This window comes from Siphateles boraxobius, unplaced genomic scaffold, assembly GCF_051911475.1.
Source record: "Siphateles boraxobius isolate OS27281-9 unplaced genomic scaffold, OSU_SipBor_1 77, whole genome shotgun sequence".
NCBI lineage: Eukaryota > Metazoa > Chordata > Actinopteri > Cypriniformes > Leuciscidae > Siphateles > Siphateles boraxobius.
The window spans coordinates 5655104-5676247 of NW_027509205.1; the positions used below are offsets into that span (position 1 = coordinate 5655104).

The 21144-nt window shown below is 48.3% G+C and overlaps 15 non-coding genes and 1 pseudogene across 15 annotated transcripts; all 16 read right to left on the bottom strand.

Moving 5' to 3' along the window:
• Positions 1–794: 794 nt before the first annotated feature.
• Positions 795–958, bottom strand: LOC143726666 (U1 spliceosomal RNA). Its single transcript, XR_013198902.1, has one exon. It is a non-coding gene; the product is annotated as a U1 spliceosomal RNA (small nuclear RNA).
• Positions 959–1392: 434 nt separating this feature from the next.
• On the bottom strand, positions 1393–1583 carry LOC143727088 (U2 spliceosomal RNA). The gene has a single exon (XR_013199297.1). It is a non-coding gene; the product is annotated as a U2 spliceosomal RNA (small nuclear RNA).
• Positions 1584–2712: 1129 nt separating this feature from the next.
• Positions 2713–2876, bottom strand: LOC143726668 (U1 spliceosomal RNA). Its single transcript, XR_013198903.1, has one exon. It is a non-coding gene; the product is annotated as a U1 spliceosomal RNA (small nuclear RNA).
• Positions 2877–3307: 431 nt separating this feature from the next.
• LOC143727089 (U2 spliceosomal RNA) lies at positions 3308–3498 on the bottom strand. The gene has a single exon (XR_013199298.1). It is a non-coding gene; the product is annotated as a U2 spliceosomal RNA (small nuclear RNA).
• Positions 3499–4627: 1129 nt separating this feature from the next.
• Positions 4628–4791, bottom strand: LOC143726669 (U1 spliceosomal RNA). The gene has a single exon (XR_013198904.1). It is a non-coding gene; the product is annotated as a U1 spliceosomal RNA (small nuclear RNA).
• A 431-nt stretch (positions 4792–5222) lies between these two features.
• On the bottom strand, positions 5223–5413 carry LOC143727090 (U2 spliceosomal RNA). The gene has a single exon (XR_013199299.1). It is a non-coding gene; the product is annotated as a U2 spliceosomal RNA (small nuclear RNA).
• A 1129-nt stretch (positions 5414–6542) lies between these two features.
• Positions 6543–6706, bottom strand: LOC143726670 (U1 spliceosomal RNA). The gene has a single exon (XR_013198905.1). It is a non-coding gene; the product is annotated as a U1 spliceosomal RNA (small nuclear RNA).
• A 434-nt stretch (positions 6707–7140) lies between these two features.
• LOC143727091 (U2 spliceosomal RNA) lies at positions 7141–7331 on the bottom strand. The gene has a single exon (XR_013199300.1). It is a non-coding gene; the product is annotated as a U2 spliceosomal RNA (small nuclear RNA).
• Positions 7332–8460: 1129 nt separating this feature from the next.
• Positions 8461–8624, bottom strand: LOC143726671 (U1 spliceosomal RNA). The gene has a single exon (XR_013198906.1). It is a non-coding gene; the product is annotated as a U1 spliceosomal RNA (small nuclear RNA).
• A 434-nt stretch (positions 8625–9058) lies between these two features.
• On the bottom strand, positions 9059–9249 carry LOC143727092 (U2 spliceosomal RNA). The gene has a single exon (XR_013199301.1). It is a non-coding gene; the product is annotated as a U2 spliceosomal RNA (small nuclear RNA).
• Positions 9250–10378: 1129 nt separating this feature from the next.
• Positions 10379–10542, bottom strand: LOC143726673 (U1 spliceosomal RNA). Its single transcript, XR_013198909.1, has one exon. It is a non-coding gene; the product is annotated as a U1 spliceosomal RNA (small nuclear RNA).
• Positions 10543–10976: 434 nt separating this feature from the next.
• Positions 10977–11167, bottom strand: LOC143727093 (U2 spliceosomal RNA). Its single transcript, XR_013199302.1, has one exon. It is a non-coding gene; the product is annotated as a U2 spliceosomal RNA (small nuclear RNA).
• Positions 11168–12296: 1129 nt separating this feature from the next.
• LOC143726674 (U1 spliceosomal RNA) lies at positions 12297–12460 on the bottom strand. The gene has a single exon (XR_013198910.1). It is a non-coding gene; the product is annotated as a U1 spliceosomal RNA (small nuclear RNA).
• A 431-nt stretch (positions 12461–12891) lies between these two features.
• Positions 12892–13067, bottom strand: LOC143727281 (U2 spliceosomal RNA; annotated as a pseudogene).
• A 6594-nt stretch (positions 13068–19661) lies between these two features.
• On the bottom strand, positions 19662–19825 carry LOC143726675 (U1 spliceosomal RNA). The gene has a single exon (XR_013198911.1). It is a non-coding gene; the product is annotated as a U1 spliceosomal RNA (small nuclear RNA).
• A 431-nt stretch (positions 19826–20256) lies between these two features.
• Positions 20257–20447, bottom strand: LOC143727094 (U2 spliceosomal RNA). The gene has a single exon (XR_013199303.1). It is a non-coding gene; the product is annotated as a U2 spliceosomal RNA (small nuclear RNA).
• Between the last annotated feature and the right edge of the window lie 697 nt (positions 20448–21144).

Below are 21144 nucleotides of genomic sequence, written 5' to 3' on the forward strand. Positions count from 1 at the left end.
GATCAGAAGTACGAAATGCCTCGTAACTCCTGAACCGTCCGTCGCAGACCCAAGTGTCTTACATCACCGGAATCCTTGGCTCGGGCCGAACAAGACGCAGGCCTCGGATTCGATGGTTGCGCTGGCGAGATTTTCGGGTATTTGGGATTTTGTGAAAAAGCTACTTTTGCACACTAGTCCTAGGTCTTTCGCCCGATCTGACCCAAACCGGTGCAGAAAGATTCCCTGGAGTCTGATTGCCGACAGCGATGGGGAAAAAAGTCGGAATTTCGATTCACGTTGGCGACGGGACGCCAAAACGTTGGGAGTGGGCGAGGCGGGCTTTACTTAAATGGCCATAACTCTCCAACGGAATGAGACAATTACACCCAAGTCGGTACACCTGTGCACGGGCTCAGCCTGTGCTCAGGTGAAAAGGGATGTGGCGACTGGCCACTTGGTGGCGCTGTAAACAGTAAAAACAACAACATGAATACGGCCATAGGCGACTGTATGTCAGGTGATTTTTCACACATGCACAAGGTATTCATACCACATGATAGAACTCCTCATTCGGAACAACTTTGCTTCTAGGACCACTACTGCCAATAAAAGCGCTGGTTGAATAATGGAGATTATTTGAAGAATGATGAAAAAAATAAACTAAAAAACAGCCCTACTTTTGCAGACTGGTCCTAGGTTGAGAGTTTTACATCTCTCGATCAACCACTGCAGTTCAATTCTCTGGACTGCCTAGGTCGTTAACTACCAGAAGAAGAGGAACTCGAACAATCTGCTCTTTTAACCAGTGTGTCCAGGGGAGAGCGCGAACGCAGTCCCCCACTACCATAAATTATGCAGTCGAGATTCCCACATTTGGGGAATTCGCAGGGGTCAGCACAACCGGAGTGCAATGGCCGAGCCTCGCCCTGGGTGAACCACCTTCCTGATCATGGTGTCTCCCCTGCCAGGTAAGTATGAATTCCCAGGCCTCCCGTCAGAGGCACCGTGTCCCTCTCCGCAATCCTCACCAACGGTCGGACAATCAAACACACACCTGATTCAACTCATCAGCTCATTCGTAAAAACTCCAAGAGATAAGAGAGAGACATCAAAAACCTGCAGAGTCGGGCTCTTTTGCTGTTGTTGTTGTGGATGATGTTGTTTTCATGCTCCGGATCCATGAGGCAAAAATCAATTTCATACGCGGTCACCGGATAGTGGACGAATCAGATGTTAAACGAGATAAGAACAGAGTTGTTGTTTTTTTTTCCCTCTCACACCACCATTACCTGTATAGCATATGATCACCTACAACACCTTTAAAGCACCCATACACAGCAACATACGTTACTTCCATTATCACCTGCTGCCACACAAGACTAAAACATCTCTTTCATTGAACACAGTTTTTGGGGGTGCACCGTTCCCAGAAGTACTGCAATACCGGGTCGATGCGTGGAGTGGACGGAGCAAGCCCCTCTTCCATCTCCCAGTTCCAAAAATCAATTTAATATATGGTGCCCGGGTAGGGCACGTATCAGATATTAAACTGATAAGAACAGATACTACACTTGATCTTAGCCAAAAGGCCGAGAAGCGATGACACAATGACGCAGAGGCGGGGGAGCCGTCAAAGGCCACGCCCACCTGGGCCGTGGCGAGAGGGTCTAAAGGTCGCCAACAAACAAGCTCAGCTCACAGCAATACAAGCTCAGCTTGACTGTTGACACCGAAAATGGATCACAGCAGAGCGCACAACACGACACTTTGGAGTGCAACCTGGGATTTTGGACCAACAAACATTCTGCCCTAAAAGTGAGCGGGCAGACCAAAGCGTACGTCGTAGAGACTTGAAACTCTTGAGGGATGGTAGTACCCGCCCGGTCTACAACATCACCAAGGCTCGGCCCAATCGGCCCCAAGGTGGCGCTGCAGCGATCAGAAGTACGAAATGCCTCGTAACTCCTGAACCGTCCGTCGCAGACCCAAGTGTCTTACATCACCGGAATCCTTGGCTCGGGCCGAACAAGACGCAGGCCTCGGATTCGATGGTTGCGCTGGCGAGATTTTCGGGTATTTGGGATTTTGTGAAAAAGCTACTTTTGCACACTAGTCCTAGGTCTTTCGCCCGATCTGACCCAAACCGGTGCAGAAAGATTCCCTGGAGTCTGATTGCCGACAGCGATGGGGAAAAAAGTCGGAATTTCGATTCACGTTGGCGACGGGACGCCAAAACGTTGGGAGTGGGCGAGGCGGGCTTTACTTAAATGGCCATAACTCTCCAACGGAATGAGACAATTACACCCAAGTCGGTACACCTGTGCACGGGCTCAGCCTGTGCTCAGGTGAAAAGGGATGTGGCGACTGGCCACTTGGTGGCGCTGTAAACAGTAAAAACAACAACATGAATACGGCCATAGGCGACTGTATGTCAGGTGATTTTTCACACATGCACAAGGTATTCATACCACATGATAGAACTCCTCATTCGGAACAACTTTGCTTCTAGGACCACTACTGCCAATAAAAGCGCTGGTTGAATAATGGAGATTATTTGAAGAATGATGAAAAAAATAAACTAAAAAACAGCCCTACTTTTGCAGACTGGTCCTAGGTTGAGAGTTTTACATCTCTCGATCAACCACTGCAGTTCAATTCTCTGGACTGCCTAGGTCGTTAACTACCAGAAGAAGAGGAACTCGAACAATCTGCTCTTTTAACCAGTGTGTCCAGGGGAGAGCGCGAACGCAGTCCCCCACTACCATAAATTATGCAGTCGAGATTCCCACATTTGGGGAATTCGCAGGGGTCAGCACAACCGGAGTGCAATGGCCGAGCCTCGCCCTGGGTGAACCACCTTCCTGATCATGGTGTCTCCCCTGCCAGGTAAGTATGAATTCCCAGGCCTCCCGTCAGAGGCACCGTGTCCCTCTCCGCAATCCTCACCAACGGTCGGACAATCAAACACACACCTGATTCAACTCATCAGCTCATTCGTAAAAACTCCAAGAGATAAGAGAGAGACATCAAAAACCTGCAGAGTCGGGCTCTTTTGCTGTTGTTGTTGTGGATGATGTTGTTTTCATGCTCCGGATCCATGAGCCAAAAATCAATTTCATACGCGGTCACCGGATAGTGGACGAATCAGATGTTAAACGAGATAAGAACAGAGTTGTTTTTTTTTCCCTCTCACACCACCATTACCTGTATAGCATATGATCACCTACAACACCTTTAAAGCACCCATACACAGCAATATACGTTTCTTCCATTATCACCTGCTGCCACACAAGACTAAAACATCTCTTTCATTGAACACAGTTTTTGGGGGTGCACCGTTCCCAGAAGTACTGCAATACCGGGTCGATGCGTGGAGTGGACGGAGCAAGCCCCTCTTCCATCTCCCAGTTCCAAAAATCAATTTAATATATGGTGCCCGGGTAGGGCACGTATCAGATATTAAACTGATAAGAACAGATACTACACTTGATCTTAGCCAAAAGGCCGAGAAGCGATGACACAATGACGCAGAGGCGGGGGAGCCGTCAAAGGCCACGCCCACCTGGGCCGTGGCGAGAGGGTCTAAAGGTCGCCAACAAACAAGCTCAGCTCACAGCAATACAAGCTCAGCTTGACTGTTGACACCGAAAATGGATCACAGCAGAGCGCACAACACGACACTTTGGAGTGCAACCTGGGATTTTGGACCAACAAACATTCTGCCCTAAAAGTGAGCGGGCAGACCAAAGCGTACGTCGTAGAGACTTGAAACTCTTGAGGGATGGTAGTACCCGCCCGGTCTACAACATCACCAAGGCTCGGCCCAATCGGCCCCAAGGTGGCGCTGCAGCGATCAGAAGTACGAAATGCCTCGTAACTCCTGAACCGTCCGTCGCAGACCCAAGTGTCTTACATCACCGGAATCCTTGGCTCGGGCCGAACAAGACGCAGGCCTCGGATTCGATGGTTGCGCTGGCGAGATTTTCGGGTATTTGGGATTTTGTGAAAAAGCTACTTTTGCACACTAGTCCTAGGTCTTTCGCCCGATCTGACCCAAACCGGTGCAGAAAGATTCCCTGGAGTCTGATTGCCGACAGCGATGGGGAAAAAAGTCGGAATTTCGATTCACGTTGGCGACGGGACGCCAAAACGTTGGGAGTGGGCGAGGCGGGCTTTACTTAAATGGCCATAACTCTCCAACGGAATGAGACAATTACACCCAAGTCGGTACACCTGTGCACGGGCTCAGCCTGTGCTCAGGTGAAAAGGGATGTGGCGACTGGCCACTTGGTGGCGCTGTAAACAGTAAAAACAACAACATGAATACGGCCATAGGCGACTGTATGTCAGGTGATTTTTCACACATGCACAAGGTATTCATACCACATGATAGAACTCCTCATTCGGAACAACTTTGCTTCTAGGACCACTACTGCCAATAAAAGCGCTGGTTGAATAATGGAGATTATTTGAAGAATGATGAAAAAAATAAACTAAAAAACAGCCCTACTTTTGCAGACTGGTCCTAGGTTGAGAGTTTTACATCTCTCGATCAACCACTGCAGTTCAATTCTCTGGACTGCCTAGGTCGTTAACTACCAGAAGAAGAGGAACTCGAACAATCTGCTCTTTTAACCAGTGTGTCCAGGGGAGAGCGCGAACGCAGTCCCCCACTACCATAAATTATGCAGTCGAGATTCCCACATTTGGGGAATTCGCAGGGGTCAGCACAACCGGAGTGCAATGGCCGAGCCTCGCCCTGGGTGAACCACCTTCCTGATCATGGTGTCTCCCCTGCCAGGTAAGTATGAATTCCCAGGCCTCCCGTCAGAGGCACCGTGTCCCTCTCCGCAATCCTCACCAACGGTCGGACAATCAAACACACACCTGATTCAACTCATCAGCTCATTCGTAAAAACTCCAAGAGATAAGAGAGAGACATCAAAAACCTGCAGAGTCGGGCTCTTTTGCTGTTGTTGTTGTGGATGATGTTGTTTTCATGCTCCGGATCCATGAGCCAAAAATCAATTTCATACGCGGTCACCGGATAGTGGACGAATCAGATGTTAAACGAGATAAGAACAGAGTTGTTTTTTTTTCCCTCTCACACCACCATTACCTGTATAGCATATGATCACCTACAACACCTTTAAAGCACCCATACACAGCAATATACGTTTCTTCCATTATCACCTGCTGCCACACAAGACTAAAACATCTCTTTCATTGAACACAGTTTTTGGGGGTGCACCGTTCCCAGAAGTACTGCAATACCGGGTCGATGCGTGGAGTGGACGGAGCAAGCCCCTCTTCCATCTCCCAGTTCCAAAAATCAATTTAATATATGGTGCCCGGGTAGGGCACGTATCAGATATTAAACTGATAAGAACAGATACTACACTTGATCTTAGCCAAAAGGCCGAGAAGCGATGACACAATGACGCAGAGGCGGGGGAGCCGTCAAAGGCCACGCCCACCTGGGCCGTGGCGAGAGGGTCTAAAGGTCGCCAACAAACAAGCTCAGCTCACAGCAATACAAGCTCAGCTTGACTGTTGACACCGAAAATGGATCACAGCAGAGCGCACAACACGACACTTTGGAGTGCAACCTGGGATTTTGGACCAACAAACATTCTGCCCTAAAAGTGAGCGGGCAGACCAAAGCGTACGTCGTAGAGACTTGAAACTCTTGAGGGATGGTAGTACCCGCCCGGTCTACAACATCACCAAGGCTCGGCCCAATCGGCCCCAAGGTGGCGCTGCAGCGATCAGAAGTACGAAATGCCTCGTAACTCCTGAACCTTCCGTCGCAGACCCAAGTGTCTTACATCACCGGAATCCTTGGCTCGGGCCGAACAAGACGCAGGCCTCGGATTCGATGGTTGCGCTGGCGAGATTTTCGGGTATTTGGGATTTTGTGAAAAAGCTACTTTTGCACACTAGTCCTAGGTCTTTCGCCCGATCTGACCCAAACCGGTGCAGAAAGATTCCCTGGAGTCTGATTGCCGACAGCGATGGGGAAAAAAGTCGGAATTTCGATTCACGTTGGCGACGGGACGCCAAAACGTTGGGAGTGGGCGAGGCGGGCTTTACTTAAATGGCCATAACTCTCCAACGGAATGAGACAATTACACCCAAGTCGGTACACCTGTGCACGGGCTCAGCCTGTGCTCAGGTGAAAAGGGATGTGGCGACTGGCCACTTGGTGGCGCTGTAAACAGTAAAAACAACAACATAAATACGGCCATAGGCGACTGTATGTCAGGTGATTTTTCACACATGCACAAGGTATTCATACCACATGATAGAACTCCTCATTCGGAACAACTTTGCTTCTAGGACCACTACTGCCAATAAAAGCGCTGGTTGAATAATGGAGATTATTTGAAGAATGATGAAAAAAATAAACTAAAAAACAGCCCTACTTTTGCAGACTGGTCCTAGGTTGAGAGTTTTACATCTCTCGATCAACCACTGCAGTTCAATTCTCTGGACTTCCTAGGTCGTTAACTACCAGAAGAAGAGGAACTCGAACAATCTGCTCTTTTAACCAGTGTGTCCAGGGGAGAGCGCGAACGCAGTCCCCCACTACCATAAATTATGCAGTCGAGATTCCCACATTTGGGGAATTCGCAGGGGTCAGCACAACCGGAGTGCAATGGCCGAGCCTCGCCCTGGGTGAACCACCTTCCTGATCATGGTGTCTCCCCTGCCAGGTAAGTATGAATTCCCAGGCCTCCCGTCAGAGGCACCGTGTCCCTCTCCGCAATCCTCACCAACGGTCGGACAATCAAACACACACCTGATTCAACTCATCAGCTCATTCGTAAAAACTCCAAGAGATAAGAGAGAGACATCAAAAACCTGCAGAGTCGGGCTCTTTTGCTGTTGTTGTTGTGGATGATGTTGTTTTCATGCTCCGGATCCATGAGCCAAAAATCAATTTCATACGCGGTCACCGGATAGTGGACGAATCAGATGTTAAACGAGATAAGAACAGAGTTGTTGTTTTTTTTTTCCTCTCACACCACCATTACCTGTATAGCATATGATCACCTACAACACCTTTAAAGCACCCATACACAGCAATATACGTTACTTCCATTAACACCTGCTGCCACACAAGACTAAAACATCTCTTTCATTGAACACAGTTTTTGGGGGTGCACCGTTCCCAGAAGTACTGCAATACCGGGTCGATGCGTGGAGTGGACGGAGCAAGCCCCTCTTCCATCTCCCAGTTCCAAAAATCAATTTAATATATGGTGCCCGGGTAGGGCACGTATCAGATATTAAACTGATAAGAACAGATACTACACTTGATCTTAGCCAAAAGGCCGAGAAGCGATGACACAATGACGCAGAGGCGGGGGAGCCGTCAAAGGCCACGCCCACCTGGGCCGTGGCGAGAGGGTCTAAAGGTCGCCAACAAACAAGCTCAGCTCACAGCAATACAAGCTCAGCTTGACTGTTGACACCGAAAATGGATCACAGCAGAGCGCACAACACGACACTTTGGAGTGCAACCTGGGATTTTGGACCAACAAACATTCTGCCCTAAAAGTGAGCGGGCAGACCAAAGCGTACGTCGTAGAGACTTGAAACTCTTGAGGGATGGTAGTACCCGCCCGGTCTACAACATCACCAAGGCTCGGCCCAATCGGCCCCAAGGTGGCGCTGCAGCGATCAGAAGTACGAAATGCCTCGTAACTCCTGAACCTTCCGTCGCAGACCCAAGTGTCTTACATCACCGGAATCCTTGGCTCGGGCCGAACAAGACGCAGGCCTCGGATTCGATGGTTGCGCTGGCGAGATTTTCGGGTATTTGGGATTTTGTGAAAAAGCTACTTTTGCACACTAGTCCTAGGTCTTTCGCCCGATCTGACCCAAACCGGTGCAGAAAGATTCCCTGGAGTCTGATTGCCGACAGCGATGGGGAAAAAAGTCGGAATTTCGATTCACGTTGGCGACGGGACGCCAAAACGTTGGGAGTGGGCGAGGCGGGCTTTACTTAAATGGCCATAACTCTCCAACGGAATGAGACAATTACACCCAAGTCGGTACACCTGTGCACGGGCTCAGCCTGTGCTCAGGTGAAAAGGGATGTGGCGACTGGCCACTTGGTGGCGCTGTAAACAGTAAAAACAACAACATAAATACGGCCATAGGCGACTGTATGTCAGGTGATTTTTCACACATGCACAAGGTATTCATACCACATGATAGAACTCCTCATTCGGAACAACTTTGCTTCTAGGACCACTACTGCCAATAAAAGCGCTGGTTGAATAATGGAGATTATTTGAAGAATGATGAAAAAAATAAACTAAAAAACAGCCCTACTTTTGCAGACTGGTCCTAGGTTGAGAGTTTTACATCTCTCGATCAACCACTGCAGTTCAATTCTCTGGACTTCCTAGGTCGTTAACTACCAGAAGAAGAGGAACTCGAACAATCTGCTCTTTTAACCAGTGTGTCCAGGGGAGAGCGCGAACGCAGTCCCCCACTACCATAAATTATGCAGTCGAGATTCCCACATTTGGGGAATTCGCAGGGGTCAGCACAACCGGAGTGCAATGGCCGAGCCTCGCCCTGGGTGAACCACCTTCCTGATCATGGTGTCTCCCCTGCCAGGTAAGTATGAATTCCCAGGCCTCCCGTCAGAGGCACCGTGTCCCTCTCCGCAATCCTCACCAACGGTCGGACAATCAAACACACACCTGATTCAACTCATCAGCTCATTCGTAAAAACTCCAAGAGATAAGAGAGAGACATCAAAAACCTGCAGAGTCGGGCTCTTTTGCTGTTGTTGTTGTGGATGATGTTGTTTTCATGCTCCGGATCCATGAGCCAAAAATCAATTTCATACGCGGTCACCGGATAGTGGACGAATCAGATGTTAAACGAGATAAGAACAGAGTTGTTGTTTTTTTTTTCCTCTCACACCACCATTACCTGTATAGCATATGATCACCTACAACACCTTTAAAGCACCCATACACAGCAATATACGTTACTTCCATTAACACCTGCTGCCACACAAGACTAAAACATCTCTTTCATTGAACACAGTTTTTGGGGGTGCACCGTTCCCAGAAGTACTGCAATACCGGGTCGATGCGTGGAGTGGACGGAGCAAGCCCCTCTTCCATCTCCCAGTTCCAAAAATCAATTTAATATATGGTGCCCGGGTAGGGCACGTATCAGATATTAAACTGATAAGAACAGATACTACACTTGATCTTAGCCAAAAGGCCGAGAAGCGATGACACAATGACGCAGAGGCGGGGGAGCCGTCAAAGGCCACGCCCACCTGGGCCGTGGCGAGAGGGTCTAAAGGTCGCCAACAAACAAGCTCAGCTCACAGCAATACAAGCTCAGCTTGACTGTTGACACCGAAAATGGATCACAGCAGAGCGCACAACACGACACTTTGGAGTGCAACCTGGGATTTTGGACCAACAAACATTCTGCCCTAAAAGTGAGCGGGCAGACCAAAGCGTACGTCGTAGAGACTTGAAACTCTTGAGGGATGGTAGTACCCGCCCGGTCTACAACATCACCAAGGCTCGGCCCAATCGGCCCCAAGGTGGCGCTGCAGCGATCAGAAGTACGAAATGCCTCGTAACTCCTGAACCTTCCGTCGCAGACCCAAGTGTCTTACATCACCGGAATCCTTGGCTCGGGCCGAACAAGACGCAGGCCTCGGATTCGATGGTTGCGCTGGCGAGATTTTCGGGTATTTGGGATTTTGTGAAAAAGCTACTTTTGCACACTAGTCCTAGGTCTTTCGCCCGATCTGACCCAAACCGGTGCAGAAAGATTCCCTGGAGTCTGATTGCCGACAGCGATGGGGAAAAAAGTCGGAATTTCGATTCACGTTGGCGACGGGACGCCAAAACGTTGGGAGTGGGCGAGGCGGGCTTTACTTAAATGGCCATAACTCTCCAACGGAATGAGACAATTACACCCAAGTCGGTACACCTGTGCACGGGCTCAGCCTGTGCTCAGGTGAAAAGGGATGTGGCGACTGGCCACTTGGTGGCGCTGTAAACAGTAAAAACAACAACATAAATACGGCCATAGGCGACTGTATGTCAGGTGATTTTTCACACATGCACAAGGTATTCATACCACATGATAGAACTCCTCATTCGGAACAACTTTGCTTCTAGGACCACTACTGCCAATAAAAGCGCTGGTTGAATAATGGAGATTATTTGAAGAATGATGAAAAAAATAAACTAAAAAACAGCCCTACTTTTGCAGACTGGTCCTAGGTTGAGAGTTTTACATCTCTCGATCAACCACTGCAGTTCAATTCTCTGGACTTCCTAGGTCGTTAACTACCAGAAGAAGAGGAACTCGAACAATCTGCTCTTTTAACCAGTGTGTCCAGGGGAGAGCGCGAACGCAGTCCCCCACTACCATAAATTATGCAGTCGAGATTCCCACATTTGGGGAATTCGCAGGGGTCAGCACAACCGGAGTGCAATGGCCGAGCCTCGCCCTGGGTGAACCACCTTCCTGATCATGGTGTCTCCCCTGCCAGGTAAGTATGAATTCCCAGGCCTCCCGTCAGAGGCACCGTGTCCCTCTCCGCAATCCTCACCAACGGTCGGACAATCAAACACACACCTGATTCAACTCATCAGCTCATTCGTAAAAACTCCAAGAGATAAGAGAGAGACATCAAAAACCTGCAGAGTCGGGCTCTTTTGCTGTTGTTGTTGTGGATGATGTTGTTTTCATGCTCCGGATCCATGAGCCAAAAATCAATTTCATACGCGGTCACCGGATAGTGGACGAATCAGATGTTAAACGAGATAAGAACAGAGTTGTTGTTTTTTTTTCCCTCTCACACCACCATTACCTGTATAGCATATGATCACCTACAACACCTTTAAAGCACCCATACACAGCAACATACGTTACTTCCATTATCACCTGCTGCCACACAAGACTAAAACATCTCTTTCATTGAACACAGTTTTTGGGGGTGCACCGTTCCCAGAAGTACTGCAATACCGGGTCGATGCGTGGAGTGGACGGAGCAAGCCCCTCTTCCATCTCCCAGTTCCAAAAATCAATTTAATATATGGTGCCCGGGTAGGGCACGTATCAGATATTAAACTGATAAGAACAGATACTACACTTGATCTTAGCCAAAAGGCCGAGAAGCGATGACACAATGACGCAGAGGCGGGGGAGCCGTCAAAGGCCACGCCCACCTGGGCCGTGGCGAGAGGGTCTAAAGGTCGCCAACAAACAAGCTCAGCTCACAGCAATACAAGCTCAGCTTGACTGTTGACACCGAAAATGGATCACAGCAGAGCGCACAACACGACACTTTGGAGTGCAACCTGGGATTTTGGACCAACAAACATTCTGCCCTAAAAGTGAGCGGGCAGACCAAAGCGTACGTCGTAGAGACTTGAAACTCTTGAGGGATGGTAGTACCCGCCCGGTCTACAACATCACCAAGGCTCGGCCCAATCGGCCCCAAGGTGGCGCTGCAGCGATCAGAAGTACGAAATGCCTCGTAACTCCTGAACCGTCCGTCGCAGACCCAAGTGTCTTACATCACCGGAATCCTTGGCTCGGGCCGAACAAGACGCAGGCCTCGGATTCGATGGTTGCGCTGGCGAGATTTTCGGGTATTTGGGATTTTGTGAAAAAGCTACTTTTGCACACTAGTCCTAGGTCTTTCGCCCGATCTGACCCAAACCGGTGCAGAAAGATTCCCTGGAGTCTGATTGCCGACAGCGATGGGGAAAAAAGTCGGAATTTCGATTCACGTTGGCGACGGGACGCCAAAACGTTGGGAGTGGGCGAGGCGGGCTTTACTTAAATGGCCATAACTCTCCAACGGAATGAGACAATTACACCCAAGTCGGTACACCTGTGCACGGGCTCAGCCTGTGCTCAGGTGAAAAGGGATGTGGCGACTGGCCACTTGGTGGCGCTGTAAACAGTAAAAACAACAACATGAATACGGCCATAGGCGACTGTATGTCAGGTGATTTTTCACACATGCACAAGGTATTCATACCACATGATAGAACTCCTCATTCGGAACAACTTTGCTTCTAGGACCACTACTGCCAATAAAAGCGCTGGTTGAATAATGGAGATTATTTGAAGAATGATGAAAAAAATAAACTAAAAAACAGCCCTACTTTTGCAGACTGGTCCTAGGTTGAGAGTTTTACATCTCTCGATCAACCACTGCAGTTCAATTCTCTGGACTGCCTAGGTCGTTAACTACCAGAAGAAGAGGAACTCGAACAATCTGCTCTTTTAACCAGTGTGTCCAGGGGAGAGCGCGAACGCAGTCCCCCACTACCATAAATTATGCAGTCGAGATTCCCACATTTGGGGAATTCGCAGGGGTCAGCACAACCGGAGTGCAATGGCCGAGCCTCGCCCTGGGTGAACCACCTTCCTGATCATGGTGTCTCCCCTGCCAGGTAAGTATGAATTCCCAGGCCTCCCGTCAGAGGCACCGTGTCCCTCTCCGCAATCCTCACCAACGGTCGGACAATCAAACACACACCTGATTCAACTCATCAGCTCATTCGTAAAAACTCCAAGAGATAAGAGAGAGACATCAAAAACCTGCAGAGTCGGGCTCTTTTGCTGTTGTTGTTGTGGATGATGTTGTTTTCATGCTCCGGATCCATGAGCCAAAAATCAATTTCATACGCGGTCACCGGATAGTGGACGAATCAGATGTTAAACGAGATAAGAACAGAGTTGTTTTTTTTTCCCTCTCACACCACCATTACCTGTATAGCATATGATCACCTACAACACCTTTAAAGCACCCATACACAGCAATATACGTTTCTTCCATTATCACCTGCTGCCACACAAGACTAAAACATCTCTTTCATTGAACACAGTTTTTGGGGGTGCACCGTTCCCAGAAGTACTGCAATACCGGGTCGATGCGTGGAGTGGACGGAGCAAGCCCCTCTTCCATCTCCCAGTTCCAAAAATCAATTTAATATATGGTGCCCGGGTAGGGCACGTATCAGATATTAAACTGATAAGAACAGATTTTTCTTTCGAAAAAAGTTTATTGTCACATTGTTTCATTCCATTCTTTCAATATCCATTTTTTCCTTATAAAATCACATTTTTGCACATATCTTAAAACAACAAAAAGGACATAAGTTACAGTTAAAAATCAGTTATGTTGATGTGTTGTGTAAAAGTCCATGTATGTTGTGTGTTGTTTTAAAGTAAAGGTAAAATGGATTAAAATAAAATAGGAATGCAAATATAAAACAATAAAACAATAAAATATGCCAAATAAAACATCTCTTGTACAGGATCGAGGGTGAGTCCCTATCAAGAATGTCCATTCACTCCAGGTCTCCAGAACAGGCCCCAGACTCCTCGCTTCCAGTGCCCAGCGGAGATCCCCTCTCCTCCGGCCCGCTGGCCCGCTGTTCCCGTAGCCAGAGTGGTGAGGGTGCATCTACGGGCGGCCAGGTACGGTGGCGGCCGGGACCTTCTCCGTGTGACCTCGGCCCCCCCATCCGAATAACGACGTGCGGCCCACCCTGCAGCGTTGATGTTATCCTCTGCTCGCACGCGTGGAGGGGGACCGTCACGCGTTTCCCCACCAGCAGGTTTCTGGTGACCCAGATGGCATCCTTGATGTGGTTGAGGGTGAGCCAGAGCGAGGCAAACGTTGGTGGTGTCAACTCCTTCAAGCCCTGACCCACCCCCAGGATGGCGAGCTTATAGTCCACCTGGGCCCCACCCGCTGGCAGGCACGGGAAAAACAGGGGGCCTGTCTTGGCCCACAGGTCCCGCGCAGCGCCGCACTCCCAGAGCAGATGTTGAACGGTCTCCGGGGAACCACATCCGGACCGTGGGCAGGTGGAGTTTTTGGCCATGCCTCTGGAGTGCATGACCGCCCTGACCGGGAGGATCTCATGAGCCACCATCCACGACAGGTCCTTAAGCCTGTTCTGGAGAGCTGGGTGGGCTGCGTTCCTCCAAACGTCTTTGGCCTCACCTAGTGTGAGGCCTGGAACTGGACTCACCGATTCTCGATCCTGCACAAGAGAGACGAGAGACTTGTGATTAGTTAAAACAGTGGCATCATTTGTTTCTAAAAGATATTTCTTTAAAAATTTCTTAATAAAACTATGCTCTTTTGACAAATTAAAAGACACTGGACTTTTAAGATCAATGGGTAAAATTTTCAAACTTCTTAGGTATGACCCCATCCAGAATCGGGTCATGGCTGCTGTCTTGTGTTCTCTGGATGGGGTCAGTGCATACTGGATATGGAGGGCGGCAAAGCGGCTGCCTAAAAACAGGTGGGGGTCTGGGAGGCCTTTCCCGCCATTCTCTTTTTTCTTTTTAACGACCTCCCTCTTGATTCGTTCCCACTTGGACCCCCACAGGAAATAAAATACCGCCCTCTCCAACTTAGCCAGGAATCGTCTTGGGGGACTAAAAACAGAACAGACAAGTAAAATTAGTGGTAAAATCACTGCTTTAAAAATTAAAATCTTGCCTTCTAACGTCAGTTGTCTTAGTCCCCAAAAGCCCAGTCTTTGTCTGACTTTCCCTAACATGTCAGTCCAGTTTCCTGGTCCTCCACCCTCCCTGTCAAATTTTACTCCTAAAATTTTCAAATCCTTTTCTTTAAAATCCAAATCTAGTCCTCCTGTGTCCACGTCGCCCCACGGCCCGAAGAGCAGGGCCTCGGACTTACTCCTGTTAAGCTTGGCGCCCGAGGCCCGACCGTACCAGTCAGTCAAGTCCATTGCTCTTCGTACTGATAAAAAGTCAGTCGCTAAAATGGTCACGTCATCCATATATAAAACGCAGGTCGCCGTCAGTCCACCAGTTCCTGGGATATCTAGTCCTTTAATCCATTTATCCCTTCTCAAGATCTGTGCCAGTGGCTCAATACAAGCCACATACAGAAGGGGAGATAAAGGACACCCCTGACGGACACCGCTGTGGATATTTACAGCTTTGGAAAGATGCCCATTTGCAAGAAATTTGCTGCTTAAGCCCTCATACAGCAGTCCCACCCAAGCTATAAACCTCTCTGGAAAGCCCATTTTTTGCAGTACCTGAAGGAGGTACTGGTGCGAGACCCGATCAAAAGCTTTTTCAAAGTCTAAATTTAGGACTACAAGCCTAATGTTTCTGTCTCTCGCATAACAGATGGCGTCTCTGATCAGTACCAGGCTGTCCGTGATCTTCCTGCCGGGCACAGCGCAAGCTTGATCCAGGTGGATTACGTCCTCTAAAACAGTCGACATGCGTGTAGCTAAAATCTTACTAAAAAGTTTACAATCATAATTTAAAAGAGTGATTGGTCGCCAGTTTCTCAAGTCAGTCTTGTCTCCTTTTTTGTACAGTAATGTAACTATCCCTACTCTAAAGCTGTCTGGAAGTCTGTCAAGAGTCTCAAATTCTTTAAAAACTGTAAGTAAGTCATGTGCTAAAATGTCCCAGAAAGTCAGATAAAACTCAAAGGGGAGTCCGTCCATGCCCGGGGACTTCCCCTTCTTAAAACCCTTTAAAGCTTTTTCCAATTCTAAAAGATTAAAATCCTGGGATAAAAGCACATCTGGACTCTTAACTTTTTTATCTAAAAACCCTAAAACTTCCTCTAAGATGCCATTGTGTACCTCTTTAGTGCCGTATAAATTACTGTAAAAACTTTCAATTTCCCCTAAAATCAGGTCAGTTGTATTTACTTCCCCCCCTCTAAAAGTTTTTAAAATATTGATCGACCCTCCCCGAGCTATTGTCTTTTTAAAAAAATACCTGGTACACTTCTCTCCTTCCTCTAACTCCCTTTCTCTACATCTTAAAATGACACCTTTGCTCTTTGTTTCAGACAGATCTGACATTTCTTTCTTTACTTCTTTTATTTCATTTGTAAAATCCAATCCATTGTTTAAAAGGTTAAAATATCTCTGCAGTCTTTTTTGCAACCCCATCATGCGTCTTTTTTCTTTATTCTTTTTTTCTTTTCCAATTTGTTTAAAAAACCGTCCTGTCCTTTGTTTCACCATCTCCCACCACTGTGCACGTGAGTCGTAAAAGTCCTGGAGGGTCTGCCATTGGCTGAACTGCTCCCTATACTCACTAACCACTTCCTCGTCCTCTAATAGGGAACAGTTCAGCTTCCACAGCCCTCCCCCTGCAGTCACACCCGTGGGGAGTGAAAGAGTGCAAGACAGCATCATGTGGTCGGAAAAAAAGAGGGGGGTCAATGTAGCATCGGTCGGCGGGAGGTCCCTGGTAAAAATATAGTCAATTCGAGAGGCTCTGGCACCGTCACCACTGAACCAGGTGAAGCCTTCCTCTCTTTGATGCATTGTTTTAAAACAGTCAACTAACTTAAAATCTTTGACTATATTTTGTAATAAAACCGATGTCTTGTCGACCTTAAAATCCTCTCCTACCCTCCTTCTGTCCTTTTTTGATAATACACAATTAAAATCCCCTGCTACCACTAGGGGAGCCCTGCCTAGCATGTGGGGTTGCAAGTCTTCTAAAAGCTCATACCTGTTATTTTTTTCAGTAAAACCATACATATTTAAAATGTTAAGATCCTTACCTAAAAAAGTCAGATTTGCTAAAATTGCCCGCCCGTCCCTCACCACAGTGCTGCCCTTCACCAAAAGGTTGGGATTTTTTATTAAAATAGCAACACCGTCATTTTTGTTAAAATTGGACCCACTCCAAATGGAAAATCCTGGGGTCCAAATCTCCTCCCACTTCCTGTAATTTGTTAAAAAGGGCAAACCACATTCTTGCAATAAAAACACATCTGACTTAAAAGTTTTTAAAAAGGATAACACACTCTGTGCTCGCAAAGTAGACCTCACACTTCTCACATTGATTGTAGAGATAGTGAGGGCCATGAGCAGTATGGTTAAAAATACAAGCATTAATAGAAGGATAAAACCAAAAGACTGCAGAAAGTTACATTAAAATCATGTTATGTCATGTAGCACTTGCTTCTCCCTTTCCCCAGAAAAACTGGGATCAGGAGGGCAAATGCTCGCCGCCTCAGAGTCCACAGAGAGAACCTCTTGTGGCTCCTTCGGTGACGATGTTCTAAGCTTAACGTGCAAAAAGGAGACTTCATTGGGAGATTCTGCGGGCCACATACGGTCTAGATCTAACGAAGAGGAACTATCTAGCCGATGCGATGCCCGCAGCCTTTTCTCCTCTGTTTGAAGCAGAGGAGATCTCGCAGACCTTTTTTGCACCTGAGCATTGGGGAGTGAACCCTCGGATTCACCCCCACTATCCACCACACTAACCTCCGATACGGTGTAGAGTGAGGAAGCCGTTGCATCCTCCTCCTCTTCCTCCATTTTGTTTTCACTTCTCTCTTGTTGGGGAACGGCTTCCTCACTCTGTTCGCTGTTAAAACTTGACTCCGCCCCTGTGGCCGCCCCACTTCCTTCCTCCTGCCCACTCCCTGAGGCTGGCTGGGAAATAGAATTTCCCGCCAAAACCTCAGGGACCGCCTCCTCCTTCCTTTGCTCTTTTGTTTGTTCCACATGTGGGGCGGCCATTTTGTTGCCTTTCAGTTTGTTGGCAAAACTTTTAGGGCAATCTCTGTAGAGATGGGATGACTCCCCACAGAGGTTGCACCGCCTGCCATTGGTACACTCTTCAAAAGTATGACCAATTTCTCTGCATTTCCCACATATCATTTCCTGGCATGCTTCAGCTAAGTGCCCAAACTTTCCACATTTTCTACATAATTTGGGCATACCCTGGTAGTGAATGTAGCCTCTGTTCTCACCCAACACAATCATAGAAGGCAGATGCTTCAGGCCCTGGTAGCCCCCAGCGTCTTCCCATTGTTTAATGGGAATTCGCCAGGAGCATGTCCAAATACCATCCTCATCTAAAACCTTGACTGGCTGGCTTCGAACTGTGCAAAATCTGCCCAGCCAGACACAAATGTCCTCCCCAGTCACTGTCTCATTAAACATTCTAACAATCACAGTTTTAAGTGTGTTGTCAGAGAGCTTTTCAACAGTAAACATGGACAGCTGGGATTTAGCTACTTCAAATCTGTGCCAGAAATCATTCAGGTGGGAAACCGCTCTAAAACTAACATCAAATCCTTTGTTCAGGGGCAGAGTCACGATGCAATTCAGATCATCAGGTTTAAAATTTAGAGTTTTTTGGATCAGCTTCCTGGAGAAGTCAAGACGTGACATCCCCAGGAGCTTCCCCTCAACTTCTTTGAATAAAAAACGCACGCTGTGGTGCCTCCTCATGCCGGCACGGGCAGCCGACATGGTGGAGACACCAACAGCCTAAAACTTTAAAAAACAATAAATAAATAAATAAATAGATAAAAAGGTCTTACCTTAAAACAGAACCGGAATAAAAGCAGCTGGATCAATGTACCTCTCAAAAGTTTGGGGCTCAAGTCACTGAAGGACCCAAGCCGGAAAAACCTCCAAGAGGCGATCGCTGTCTCTACCCTAGGACCAGACACTTGATCTTAGCCAAAAGGCCGAGAAGCGATGACACAATGACGCAGAGGCGGGGGAGCCGTCAAAGGCCACGCCCACCTGGGCCGTGGCGAGAGGGTCTAAAGGTCGCCAACAAACAAGCTCAGCTCACAGCAATACAAGCTCAGCTTGACTATTGACACCGAAAATGGATCACAGCAGAGCGCACAACACGACACTTTGGAGTGCAACCTGGGATTTTGGACCAACAAACATTCTGCCCTAAAAGTGAGCGGGCAGACCAAAGCGTACGTCGTAGAGACTTGAAACTCTTGAGGGATGGTAGTACCCGCCCGGTCTACAACATCACCAAGGCTCGGCCCAATCGGCCCCAAGGTGGCGCTGCAGCGATCAGAAGTACGAAATGCCTCGTAACTCCTGAACCGTCCGTCGCAGACCCAAGTGTCTTACATCACCGGAATCCTTGGCTCGGGCCGAACAAGACGCAGGCCTCGGATTCGATGGTTGCGCTGGCGAGATTTTCGGGTATTTGGGATTTTGTGAAAAAGCTACTTTTGCACACTAGTCCTAGGTCTTTCGCCCGATCTGACCCAAACCGGTGCAGAAAGATTCCCTGGAGTCTGATTGCCGACAGCGATGGGGAAAAAAGTCGGAATTTCGATTCACGTTGGCGACGGGACGCCAAAACGTTGGGAGTGGGCGAGGCGGGCTTTACTTAAATGGCCATAACTCTCCAACGGAATGAGACAATTACACCCAAGTCGGTACACCTGTGCACGGGCTCAGCCTGTGCTCAGGTGAAAAGGGATGTGGCGACTGGCCACTTGGTGGCGCTGTAAACAGTAAAAACAACAACATGAATACGGCCATAGGCGACTGTATGTCAGGTGATTTTTCACACATGCACAAGGTATTCATACCACATGATAGAACTCCTCATTCGGAACAACTTTGCTTCTAGGACCACTACTGCCAATAAAAGCGCTGGTTGAATAATGGAGATTATTTGAAGAATGATGAAAAAAATAAACTAAAAAACAGCCCTACTTTTGCAGACTGGTCCTAGGTTGAGAGTTTTACATCTCTCGATCAACCACTGCAGTTCAATTCTCTGGACTGCCTAGGTCGTTAACTACCAGAAGAAGAGGAACTCGAACAATCTGCTCTTTTAACCAGTGTGTCCAGGGGAGAGCGCGAACGCAGTCCCCCACTACCATAAATTATGCAGTCGAGATTCCCACATTTGGGGAATTCGCAGGGGTCAGCACAACCGGAGTGCAATGGCCGAGCCTCGCCCTGGGTGAACCACCTTCCTGATCATGGTGTCTCCCCTGCCAGGTAAGTATGAATTCCCAGGCCTCCCGTCAGAGGCACCGTGTCCCTCTCCGCAATCCTCACCAACGGTCGGACAATCAAACACACACCTGATTCAACTCATCAGCTCATTCGTAAAAACTCCAAGAGATAAGAGAGAGACATCAAAAACCTGCAGAGTCGGGCTCTTTTGCTGTTGTTGTTGTGGATGATGTTGTTTTCATGCTCCGGATCCATGAGCCAAAAATCAATTTCATACGCGGTCACCGGATAGTGGACGAATCAGATGTTAAACGAGATAAGAACAGAGTTGTTTTTTTTTCCCTCTCACACCACCATTACCTGTATAGCATATGATCACCTACAACACCTTTAAAGCACCCATACACAGCAATATACGTTTCTTCCATTATCACCTGCTGCCACACAAGACTAAAACATCTCTTTCATTGAACACAGTTTTTGGGGGTGCACCGTTCCCAGAAGTACTGCAATACCGGGTCGATGCGTGGAGTGGACGGAGCAAGCCCCTCTTCCATCTCCCAGTTCCAAAAATCAATTTAATATATGGTGCCCGGGTAGGGCACGTATCAGATATTAAACTGATAAGAACAGATACTACACTTGATCTTAGCCAAAAGGCCGAGAAGCGATGACACAATGACGCAGAGGCGGGGGAGCCGTCAAAGGCCACGCCCACCTGGGCCGTGGCGAGAGGGTCTAAAGGTCGCCAACAAACAAGCTCAGCTCACAGCAATACAAGCTCAGCTTGACTATTGACACCGAAAATGGATCACAGCAGAGCGCACAACACGACACTTTGGAGTGCAACCTGGGATTTTGGACCAACAAACATTCTGCCCTAAAAGTGAGCGGGCAGACCAAAGCGTACGTCGTAGAGACTTGAAACTCTTGAGGGATGGTAGTACCCGCCCGGTCTACAACATCACCAAGGCTCGGCCCAATCGGCCCCAAGGTGGCGCTGCAGCGATCAGAAGTACGAAATGCCTCGTAACTCCTGAACCGTCCGTCGCAGACCCAAGTGTCTTACATCACCGGAATCCTTGGCTCGGGCCGAACAAGACGCAGGCCTCGGATTCGATGGTTGCGCTGGCGAGATTTTCGGGTATTTGGGATTTTGTGAAAAAGCTACTTTTGCACACTAGTCCTAGGTCTTTCGCCCGATCTGACCCAAACCGGTGCAGAAAGATTCCCTGGAGTCTGATTGCCGACAGCGATGGGGAAAAAAGTCGGAATTTCGATTCACGTTGGCGACGGGACGCCAAAACGTTGGGAGTGGGCGAGGCGGGCTTTACTTAAATGGCCATAACTCTCCAACGGAATGAGACAA